General features: G+C 45.0%; 1 protein-coding gene and 1 non-coding gene across 9 annotated transcripts in view; both read left to right on the forward strand.

Moving 5' to 3' along the window:
* Positions 1-12,365, forward strand: part of CHD9 (chromodomain helicase DNA binding protein 9) — a 222,929-nt gene that overhangs the window by 53,868 nt on the left and 156,696 nt on the right. Inside the window, exon 1 of one of the 8 annotated variants that reach the window (XM_065925329.1) lies at positions 11,124-11,235. The exons of 6 other annotated variants lie outside the window; for them this stretch is intronic. The gene's annotated coding sequence lies outside the window, so the exon portion shown is untranslated. Of the gene's footprint in view, positions 1-11,123; positions 11,236-11,295; positions 11,478-12,365 lie in introns of those variants that run through there. One more of the 8 variants, XM_065925330.1, reaches the window with a different exon arrangement.
* LOC136162287 (small nucleolar RNA SNORD37) lies at positions 1,488-1,552 on the forward strand. The gene has a single exon (XR_010662091.1). It is a non-coding gene; the product is annotated as a small nucleolar RNA SNORD37 (small nucleolar RNA).

Here is a 12,365-nt window from a genome sequence, read left to right on the forward strand (position 1 = left end):
ATGAACATGTTAGTTTCAGGTGTATAGGAAAGTCATTCAGTTATACATGTAAGTGTATCTATTCTTTTTCAAATTCTTTTCTCATTCAGGTTATCACAGAATATTGAGGAGAGTTCCCTGTGCTATACAGTAGGTCCTTGTTGGTTATATATTATAAATACAGTAGTGAAAATACACATTTCTTGAGCACCAGTGTTCTAGGTGCTGGAAATACTTCCAGGAGCAAGACTGACCCTGCCTCGGCCTCCAGAATCTTGCTTTCTAGTGGGCAGAGGCAAACACACAAACACGACTGTGGTGTTAAGAAGGAAACACAGTCAGTAATTAGGCATCAAGGAAGGCCTCTAGGAGGAACCATTTTTGCAAAACCTGAAGGAGCCGCTGAACCCAGAGCCTATGGTAAGGCAGAGGGAATAGAGGGTGAAAAAAATCCCAAGCCAAGGAGAGTGATGTGTTTGAGGAACAGAAAAGCCTGCAGTCCCTTTCGTTTATCTAGAAAGGGGAGTGGCAGAGAGTGAGCAAGCTCTAGCCTGACATTACTTGTAGTTTGCACACATCGCTCGGCATGTCCCTGCAAAACAACACACACTCTGCAAAGGGAACCCGGAGAGAAGCATCCCCAGGAGCCAGGGTGCTGTGTGCTGGACACAGGGTTCCACAGGATTAGCCAAAAATTGCTAACTGTGAGAAAAAGCTAGGCAGACCTCCGTGACACTGAGCTAAACTGTGAAAAGGGGCAAATTCAACCACATATTTGATATCCAGAGGATTTGGCGTAACATTTCAGTCTTTTGTCTTGTTGCTAGCCGTCACTCAAATACAGTCTATCAGTGTGGCAGAACTGGCCTCATTTTGGAAGAAATTCAGTTTTCTAACATACTGTTTTTGAGGTTTCTACCCAACCCAATTTTTTGGAAGGTGGGATGTTTGTCAAATATCTGTAATGTTGGAGAAATCAAATTTGTGCCTATGGTGGTTTAGTTGCAAAGTCGTGTCCGACTCTTATGACCCCATGGATTGTAGCCCACCAGGCTCCTCTGTCCATGGGATTTCCCACGCAATAATACTGGAGTGGGTTGCCATTTCCTTCTCCAGGGGATTTTCCTGACCTAGGAATCAAACCCCGGTCTCCTGCATTGCAGGCAGATTCTTTACCGACTTAGAGGCCTAATTTCTATGAATATCTTGTTTTAAGAAACATTGACTCAGTTCCTTTCTTTGTTTTCATAAAGATTTCTACTTCAGTTGTGCAGGATTTGGGAATTCCCTGGTGGTCCAGTGGGTAGTATTCTGTGATTTCACTGCTGAGGGCCCAAGTTCAATCCCTGGTCGGGGAACTAAGATGAGATTTCCCCCAAGCCATGAAGCGCGGCCAAAAAAAAAAAAAAATTGTAGGGTTACTAACTGCTTACTGTGCAGTGGTAACCAGAGTAATAAAAAGCTACACTGATTTATTTTCAGCAAAGCTTTCTAAAGTCCTCTCTGCTCTTGAATTTAAAACAATTTTTTTCACTTTGACCTGATGGCTATTAAAGAAATCTAAGGTCTGAAGCGTAAAAAAAAAAAAAATAAAAATAAAAAATAAAAAAAAGAAAAAGAAAAAATATATAAAAAAATAAAACAATTTTTTTCAATCATGTAACCTGGAATTAATTTTCCTGGTTGGCATGTTGTTACTCATTCTCTATAAAACAAACCATGAGGTTGATTGCAGAGAAAACAACTATAATTAATATGTATCCTCAACCAGAATGTCCAAGAATTCCAATAATCCCCTCATGCTTTTACATAAGAGATGGTATGTTGCCCTGATAAAATAAAAGTGCTTTAAAAGATGATCTTAATAAGAAAGATAGCCCTTCTGAAGAAATTCATATGAGGCAAGAAAAAAAATTCAATTATTATTATTTTTTTTAAATACAAGACTAAAGTAATTGTTAAAGAGTTTATTCCTAGCAATAATACATGAGTTCTGTAAGCTCTTTCCAAGACACAACAAGAAGTGTGAAACCTGGCCAATGGGATTATGGAAAGATGGTGACCAAATTATAGTCGTGGCTATAATGAATGAGGAAAAACAAGTTGAGAAATATTCACAGGAAACCTGGTACAATTTTTTCTTTTTTTGAAGCTGAAACAAGATAAGATGGATTTCAATTGCACCAGGATGGATTTCTCCTTGAAATAAGATGCCCATAATACCTCTAAAACAAACTAGTTGATTAGAAAAATATAAGTCTACAGTTTCCATTAGTCCTTAGGCTCTGTGATGTAGAGCATACTTTTTTTTTTTTTAAGTACACCAATCACAGTACCTGTAAGTTAAGTATTAGGAAATTAGTAAAAATAATTAATTCGTGGGTGTTTATTTACTTTACAAAACTTGTCAGCAGGGAAAGAACCATGCCTATTTTTTCACTGTTGTATTTCCAGCACCTAGCGCTGCACCTGTCACCTCACTGGTATTCCTTTCTTTTCTTTTTTGGGTGCACCATGAGGCTTGCAGGATCTTAGTTCTCTCACAAGGGATTGAACCCACATACTCTCTGACATACTATTTTTGAGTTCTCCAGCCAACCAGACTTTCTGGAAGGTGGGATGTTTGTCAGATATCTCTGTGTGTGTGTGTGTGTGTGCATGCACGTTCAGTTGTGTCTGACTCTTTGCAACCCCATGTGTGTGTGTGTGCGCATGCACGTTCAGTTGTGTCTGACTCTTTGCAACCCCATGGACTGTAACCCTCCAGGCTCCAGAAATCTCTATGGGATTTCCCAGGCAAGAATACTGGAGTGGGTTGCCATTTCCTACCCCGAGGGATCTTCCTGACCCAGGGATCGAATCCATGTCTCTTGCATCTCCTGCATTGGCAGGCTTTTTCTTTACCACTGCACCACCTGGGAAGCCCAAATATCTGTAATGGAGAAATCAAATATAAGCCTATAGAAGGCTTAATCTCTATGACTTTCCTGTTTTCACTGCCCTAGGCAGTGAAAGTGTCGAGGCCAAACCACAGGACCACCAGGGAATTCCCATTCACAGATATTCTTTAAATATTTGTTGAATGAATTAATTTCTTAAATAGCAGCTGCACGTCATACATTTCATCCCCTCAAACTTGATTTAGAAACTTCTCCAGGAGTGCTCATGTTACCCAAAGAAAAGCAGATGGACAAAGAGAGGGGATAAGATGCTCAGGATGTCTTATCAAGGAAAACAGCAAAATCTCTTTTAAGATTAGGACAAGCAATTGTGGTTTTTTTTTTGTTTTTTTGTTTTGTTTTTTTTATATTTTGCCATGCCATGAAGCATGTGGGATCTTAGTTCCCTGACCAGGGATCAAACCCAGACCCTTGACAGTGAGAGCGTGCAGTTCTATCCCTTGAACCACCAGGAAATTCCCAGGACAAGCAACTGTAGAAAATCAAAACAGTGAAAGATTTGAACTGTCAAGTAGGATCATACTTTGAGGTATATTCCTAACTAAAAGCAGGGGATAAAATAGATATAATTTAGAGACTCTAAGATCTTTCCCTGATTAAGTAGGCCTAAGATAAGAGTCTGAAGAACAGCTGCCTGGCTGAATACATCCTTTGGATATTTTTATCAGCAGCCTCTAGATTTGAAAACAGTGCTGAACATACTTTTAATTGATCTCTGAGGTGCTCTAAACTACAACTGAAAGCCGGCCCTCTTTTCTATTTGCTTGAACAAGAGCCTGAAAAGGAAAGCTAAAGAGCTTTCTAGTGATGTCCTTTACCCCTGTTCTAAAAACAACCTGTATTCTCCATGGAATTCAGGAAATTTCACAACACCCAGGGGCTAATGTGAAGTTAGTTTTTACTCACTACTGAAGGAAATGGCAACCCACTCCAGTATTCTTGCCTGAAAAATCCTCTGGACAGAGGAGAATGGGACGTTATAGTCCATGGGGTCGCAGAATCAGACACAACTGAGTGCATGCACTCACACACACATGAACCAACTAAAGTTCCTTTCAGATTCTTTTCCTAAAGTGGAAAAGTATCTAAGCTCCTCACACTACTACTTATAATTGCAGAAAGATGGAAATCCATAATATAATGGGGCATAAAAATATTTTAAGTTATGAATCTACATAAAATGTGTAAAAGATTACAAAAGTATACTCTGTGAAAGAACATTTACTTTAGTGCCTCAACCTGTGAATGAATGTCAAAGAAGATGAATGAAAAAATATTTTATCTACACACATTTGTTCAGTATTTATTATTAATAATTCATGATTATTTATATGGGAATAACATTTCCCTTTTTCTGTAGCCAACACAGTTCCTAACCTGGTAGACATACATGGTGAGGGTATTTAAATGCATATAAATTACCCCAAAGTCACCAAACTGGTGAGCCCAATGTGAGAAATAACAGTGCCACTCCAATAATCTTCAGATTAAAAAAATTATTTGCTTCTTAATTGATAAATATAATTAAAATGTATCTATTCCTTTTGCTCAATATGTGTATATATATACATGTATACATAAATATATGAATCTAATGAATGTAATACTGTAACAAAGTTAGAAGTTGCTGGTAGGCATTACTTTTTAAAAAACAGCTTTAGCTTATTAGAAGGATGAACTAAGGTATCTACCAGGATTATTTTTGTAATCTGGTCCGTTTATAAACAATTGAAACAAATTGAAATGCAAAAAAAAAAAAGAAGAAGCTTTATTGAATTAGTATTTACCTATCATAAAAATTCACACTTCAGTAGTATTTAGTTGTACAAACATCACCACAATCTAATTTTAGAACATTTTCATTACCCTCCACCCCCCTTAAGTATCTATTATCAGTCACTCTTCATTCTTCATCCCTTTCTCCCCAACCCAGCTGAAGGCAACCACTAATCCACCTCGTTTCTCCCTTGATTCCTTAACCTGGACATTTCATGTAAAGGAACCATATATGTGGTCTTTTGTATCTGGCTCTTATCATTCTGCAGAATGTTTTCAATCTTCTTACATGTTGTATTAGGTAGCAGTAGTCAATCAATCCTTTTTGTGGTTGATTAATTTTCCACTGTATGGATGTAACACTTTGGTTCAGTTCATCATTTGATGGATATTTGGGTTGTTTCCACTTTGGAGCTATTATGAATAACGCTGCTATGAACTTCTATGTGTAAGTTATACACATGTGTTCATCTCATTGGGGCTTCTGGGTCATATAATAACTATGTTTAACCTTTGGAAGGACTATTGACCAAAGTGGCTGCACCATTTTTTGAATACTTTCCTACCAGCAATGTAAGAGGGTTCTAATTTCTCCACATCCTCATGGACACTTGTTATTGCCAGTCTTTTTTATGATAGCCATCCTAATGGATATGAAGTTGTATTTCACTGTGGTTTTGCTTTGCATTTCGTTAATAACTACCGATTATTAGAGTGCATTTTTCTTCATGTGCATATTGGCTGTGGTATATCTTCATCAGAGAAATGTCTATTCAAAAAAATACTTTGCCTATTTTAAAATTGGATTTTTAAAAAATGGCTGAGTTGTAAGAGATCTTTATATATTCTGGATATTATACCCTTATCAGATGTATGATTTGCAGATATTTTCTGTCATTCTGTAGGTGTCTTTCTTTGCATTTTCTTAATAGTGTTCTTTGAAGCACAGAAGTTTTCTATTTTGACATTCAGTTTATCTATTTTTTCCTTTGGTTGCTTGTGCAAAAGTTTTTTTTATTTTAATGAAGTCCAATTTTATATTTTCTTTTATTCTTTATGCTTTTGGTATCATATATAAGAAACCATTGCCTAACCCAAGTTCCTGAAGATTTACTCCTGTGTTTTCTTCTTAGAGTGCTATAGTTTTACCTCTTACATTTGGGTCTATGATCCCTTTTTATTTTTTCTTTTTTGTATTTGGTGTGAGATAGGGATCCAACTTCATTCTCTAGGACATATAGTTGCCATTCTCAATTTAAATGTCTTGGTGGTCTTGTTGATAATCAATTGACTATAAATGTAAGGGTTTTTTCTGGACTCTCAATCCTATTCCATTGATCCATATGTCTATCCTTATGCCAGTACCACACTGTCCAATTTCTGCAATGCTGTAGTAAGTTTTGAAGTCAGGAAGCAAGCATCCTCCACCTTTCTTCTTTCTTTAAGGTTGTTTTGACTGTTCTGTGGGCATCATTTCTGTAGGTCTCACTGAAGTAGGGTCTAATCCTTAGTTTGGCCATCTTAGAATCTTGATTTTACCAGTTATTCCCCAAAGTGCACAGTACCAGAGCGTTGGTTCATACCCCTCAAACTTTCAAGAAAATGCCAAGTTTGATACACTATATACATTTTGAAATATTCCTTTCTTGGTAATCTCAACCAAAATGGCTATGCAGGGAATTCCTCCTTGCAAGGTGTCAAATTAGTTAATGTAAGTTTCCTTAGTAAACTTGGAATTGGAAACTAAAGCTCAGGGAAGGATATAGTATAATGGCTAAGAGTTACAGGCTTTTTTAAGTTTGAATCCTATCTCTGTCACTCAGTGATTGTGTAACCAGGGCAAGATTTTGAACCCTTTCCATCTGTAAAATAGGGGAGAATAATCCCTTTATCATAGAGTCACTGTGAATGTAAAATAAAATTAAAATTATGTATTTAATACCATAACAAAGCTGGAAGTTGCTAGCTTCCTTAACTAAACCCTTATAAACCCTTCACAGTGCTTGGGACTAGTTAGATTTCAGTAAATGGTACTGACTGCATACACTTGTAGAATGCTTCATTCAGGGTGTAAAGAACAGTTGTCTGACAAAGCACAGCTTCCTAGAGACCTGAAACATTGTGTCTGCAGATATGGGGTCTTTTGGGTTTGAAAGACTTTGGACAGGAATGGAGCCATTTTTAGAGTGGAATAGAGGGACCTGGAGAGAGCATTGCTACTGCCTGGTTGTGGATATTCCATTGCCTGAGGAACTAGTAGGCCATTATTACTAGATTTAGATGTTGATGACTGTTGATTCTTATTCATTTAAATTGCAGAAAGTAGTATTTACTGATATAGCCTCTAAATCCTAAAATGTAGAGCCACTCTTTGCAATGGTTTTTCTAGAGTGCACATATTCAGAAACATCAGTTATCAAGAATACTACTAAGATTTAAGAAATAAGTGAAAACTAGTTCAGTTCAGTTCAGTCGCTCAGTCGTGTCCAACTGTGTAACTCCATGAACTGCAGCACGCCAGGCCTCCCTGTCCATAACCAACTCCTGGAGTCCACCCAAACCCATGTCCATTGAGTCGGTGATGCCATCCAACCATCTCATCCTCTGTCATCCCCTTCTCCTCCTGCCCTCAATCTTTCTCAGCATCAGGGTCTTTTCAAATGAGTCAGCTCTTCGCATCAGGTGTCGAAAGTATTGGAGTTTCAGCTGCAGCATCAGTCCTTCCAATGAACACCCAGGACTGATCTCCTTTAGGATGGACTGGTTGGATCTCCTTGCAGTCCAAGGGACTCTCAAGAGTCTTCTCCAACACCACAGTTCAAAAGCATCAATTCTTCGGCGCTCAGCTTTCTTTCGGAGAAGGCGATGGCACCCCATTCCAGTACTCTCACCTGGAAAATCTCATGGACAGAGGAGCCTGGTGGGCTGCAGTCCATGGGGTCGCTAAGAGTCGGACACGACTGAGTGATTTCACTTTCAATTTTCACTTTCATGCATTGGAGAAGGAAATGGCAAGCCACTCCAGTGTTCTTGCCTGGAGAATCCCAGGGATGGCGGAGCCTGGTGGGCTGCCGTCTATGGGGTCGCACAGAGTTGGACATGACTGAAGCGACTTAGCAGCAGCAGAAGCAGCAGCTTTCTTTATAGTCCAACTCTCACATCCATACATGACCACTGGAAAAACCATAGCCTTGACTAGACGGACCTTTGTTGACAAAGTAATGGCTCTGCTTTTTAATATGCTGTCTAGGTTGGTCATCGGAGAAGGCAATGGCATCCCACTCCAGTACTCTTGCCTGGAAAATCCCATGGACGGAGGAGCCTGGTAGGCTGCAATCCATGGGGTTGCTGGGAGTCGGACACCGCTGAGTGACTTCACTTTCACTTTTCGCTTTAATGCATTGGAGAAGGAAATGGCAACCCACTCCAGTGTTCTTGCCTGGAGAATCCCAGGGACGGGGGAGCCTGGTGGGCTGCCATCTATGGGGTCGCACAGAGTCGGACACGACTGAAGCGACTTAGCAGCAGCAGCAGGTTGGTCATAACTTTCCTTCTAAGGAGTAAGCGTCTTTTAATTTCATGGCTGCAATCACCATCTGCAGTGATTTTGGAGCCCAGAAAAATAAAGTCAGCCACTGTTTCCACTGTTCAATCTATTTGCCATGAACTGGATGGGACTGGATGCCATGATCTTAGTTTTCTGAATGTTGAGCTTTAAGCCAACTTTTTCACTCTCCTCTTTTACTTTCATCAAGAGGCTCTTTAGTTCTTCTTCACTTTCTGCCATAAGGGTGGTGTCATCTGCATATCTGAGGTTATTGATATTTCTCCCGACAATCTTGAAAACTAGTTATTGAGCAGTTAAAACAGATGTCACACAACCTCATATGCTTAATCCACAGGACAGCGCCACAGAAAATCGTTACTCAAAACTTGAAAGTCTAAACTAATAATAGAAGTTTATCTGTGTCTAAGTTCATAGTACAATAGAATCATTAAAAACAAGCAAAAAAAAAAAAAAAAAAAGAGATGAATCAGCATCGTAACTTATGTGAATATAGTGCTTGGAAAAATAAAAAAAAAAAAAAAAAAACAAGCAAAAACAGGAAAGAAGGTTGTTAGGTAGAAGAATGGAGAAGTGTCAGCCCAGTAGTGAGAAAGGAGACATAAAACAAACAGATGTAAATCTAAAGTAATCATAAAACAGCATTCTAGAGGTAATTTATTATAGAGACATAGATCTACATAATTTTAAGGGCATTCATTGGTCATAACAGAATGCAATAATGGTAATAATGATAACGATGCTCCTTAATCACCAACCGTGTATTTTTGAAAGGGCTGTTGTATTCAAGAAAATGTGGGTTTTCTTGGGGAGAGGAATTCTGTCAAGTGGGTAAAGGTTTCATTTAAATGGAGTATCTTGCCAGATAAATGAGATGTTACTGGCCTTGGATTTGACTCAGCAGGTAGAATTTGCAAGCTAAAGTGGCATTCAAATAAGTAGTGTAGGGAGGTCCAAGGTGGACTCTTTTTTGTGTATTCTTATCCTTGCATGTAGTTGTTACTAAGTATCCAGGGGAATCCAAACTGTAATTGTACCTTCTCCCCCAGCAGGGTTTTCTCCCAACCCGGGTTCAGTATCTCAGCTAAACAATGTTGTGTTGATCTACATAACCTTCATAAAGAGTGAAATTACTTGGCAACTAGCTGTCTGTATACTGCAGCCATTCCATTCTGATCAGGCATAAACAAGCACAGTGACATTGCTCTATCCTTTTTTGTGAAGACAGAAAGTCAAGAGATTTCTGTCAACTGCAAGTGCAGTGCAAGTCGCTCAGTCGTGTCCAACTCTTTGCAACCCCACTGAATACACAGTCCATGGAATTCTCCAAGCCAGACTACTAGAGTGGGTAGCTTTTCCTTTCTCCAGGGGATCTTCCCAACCCAGGGATCGAACCCAGATCTCCAGCACTGAAGGCGGATTCTTTACCAGCTGAGCCACAAGAGAAGCCCAAGAATATTGGAGTGGGTAGTCTATCCCTTCTCAAAGTGAATGTTAAATATTACCCTCCTAGGATGGGAAACGGAACAAACATAAGGTGGTGCTGCATATTGCAGGCAGATGATTTACCGACTGAGCTATGACGGAAGGCCGACTGAACTTGTAACCTTCCATTATTTTGTCTTCTCTCGTTCTTATATGGATGTTAAGGTTTTAATCGGGTATTAAAGCCAGCTCAGGACCTGAGAGACCCTTAGAATTTTTAGAATCGGAAGGCTTCTAGAAAATGTGTCCAGCCTCTTCATTTCACAGAAGGGAAAACCGAGGCCTTGGGACACGTTATGATTTAATGTAGGTCACCCAGTTAATTAGTGACAGCGTAGGAACCCAGGTGTCCCCAGGCCTTCGTAAGCCAGTGGTTTTCTAGTATGCTCCCTAGTCTTGAACCAGTTCCTCCCCCACTTTGGGGGGGGGAGGGCGGGAGAGTTGGAGAAGGTTGTTCTTTCCTTTCCCGTCAGAGCTGTGCAATTTGGAACGCGGGCCTGATCATGGGGATGACGAGGTGTCAGCCCGGCTCTCCACCACTTGAGGTGCGCGCGCTCTCTCTAGATGGGGACATGGGGCTGGGTCTCTCCTTAGCCTGGCGCCCCTTTCGCGGTTGGTGCTTAGCACCTGGACCGAATCGCTGTATCATCGCGGCGACACTCCCCTGGCTCCCGATTTTACGGCACAGGCGTGTGCCACCGCCGTCTCAGACCGAAGGGAGAACCTGGGGTCCGGAATCACGACCTTGTCAAGAGGGAGGCTCCGGAAACCCTCCCGGTTCCTCGGCGGACCCCAGCCTGGCGGGGAAATGCCCAGCGAGTGAGTGACCGCGGCGCCGACCCTGCCGCCGGTCAGCTCGCGGCCGGGGTGTGCCTGCCGGGCCTGACGTGGCGGCGGGGCCGCGGGGAGGGGAGAGGCCGCCGCGAGGGCGCGGCCTGACGTGGCGGCCGCGGTGGGGCGGCGAGGAGAGCCCGGGCCACTGCACTGCCCCGCGCTCCGGCCAGAGGGCGCCCGGCCCCAACACTTCCCCGCCCCGAGGCCGCCCAGGGCTCCCGGAGTAACCGCACCGGCGATTGGGTCGGCGCTGTGGCGGGGCCATGTTGGAGCCGGGCAGCGACCCCGCCTCCCGCCGCCCTCCGCCCCAGGTCAGGCCGGGTCGTGTGGGAAGGGGAGCGACAGAGGGGAATCCTCCCTCCCCAGGCGCCCGGCGCGGCGGGAGCAACGACGGGAGCTGCCGAGGCCTCGGCCGCCTCTCCAAGCCCGGGCCAATCAGCGGCGCGGGCACAAATATGCAAATGGCGCGCCGGTGCCGCCGGAGTGCCGCTCGCAGGGGCTGGTGGGGTCGCGCTGGGGGAGTGAACTGGGCCAATCAGGCGGGTGCGTGGCGGCGCGGGGGAGGCGGTGCCCCTTCACTCCTCCCTCTGCTCCCTCCCGGCCCCGCGCTGACAGGGGGGCCTGGCCGTGCCGCCGGTAAGTGCCGCCGCCACCCGTCGCTGCCACCCGCCGCCCCAGGCGTGGGGAGGAAGCCCCGGGGGCGCCCAGGGGCAGCGGCCGCTGCTCAACTGGTGGGGAGAGGCGGGGGCGGGTTCTGTCATCCGGGTGGTCGCCTGAGGCCGCCCCCGCCCGGCCAGCCGCGCGTGTCAGTCTCGGTCGAAGCGCGGGGCGGCGGGGGCGCCTCAGTCATGGCGAAGCCCGAGAGCCCGCGAGCGGCGGTGAGTACGTGCCGCCGCCGCCGCCGCTCGGCCGGGGTGGGGGTGGGGGGGTCGGGGCAGGCCGGGCCGCGTCGCGGCCGCCGAGGTGAGGGGCCGGCGCCCGGGGGCGGGCAGGCGCCCAGGGAGGCCTGGGAGGGGGCGCTGCCCGCACGTGCGGCCCTGCCCGCCAGCGGCCCGCCCCACGCCTGTCATGGCTGCGGGCAGCTGCCCCCGCCTCCCAGCCCGCAGACCCCGGGGTCGGGACCGGGTCGCAGAGCCTGTTGCGTCGGATGGAGGTGAGGGCAGGGCGGGCAGGGCGTGGGTTGGGAAGACACCCCCCCCTCCCTTCCCCGCTGGAGGTCGGGGCCTCCCCGCCCGCTCGCTTCCCTCCCAAGGGTCGGGCTTCCCTCCATCCTGCAGCTTCTTCCCCCGCCCGCCTGCTTTCTCGCCTCCGTGACTCATGACAAGGCGTCCCGCGCGAGTGCTGGGTGCCCTCGAGCCCGGGACGCCCCCGGCGCTTTCCCAGGCCTGGGCGACCGGGTTACGACCGCAGTGCCTCTCTCTACGATACCCCGCCCCGAGGGCCTCTCCACGTCTGCAGCGGGGCCCCGACCCCACCAGCCCCTGTGTGTGTCGGGCCTCCGCCGTGACTGCTGCTTTCTTGGCATCTGGGTGTGGGACGTGATGGGTGGTTCCAGGGCTCTCTTCGCGGACATCCATCCCAAAGCCACGCACGACCCGGAAAGCCTGGGTGTCTGACTGGCCTGTCGCAGTCGCCAGCTCAGAGTGGTTTCTGTTTGTTCCTTTTTTGGTTTTGTTTTGCCCCCTCCCCCGCCCCTTTTCTTAAGGAAAATAAAACTTTTCAGAACAAAGTAGACAAGGGTTTTTTTTTTTTTTTTTTAATTGTGA

Source organism: Muntiacus reevesi, chromosome 2 (assembly GCF_963930625.1).
Source record: "Muntiacus reevesi chromosome 2, mMunRee1.1, whole genome shotgun sequence".
Classification (NCBI taxonomy): domain Eukaryota; kingdom Metazoa; phylum Chordata; class Mammalia; order Artiodactyla; family Cervidae; genus Muntiacus; species Muntiacus reevesi.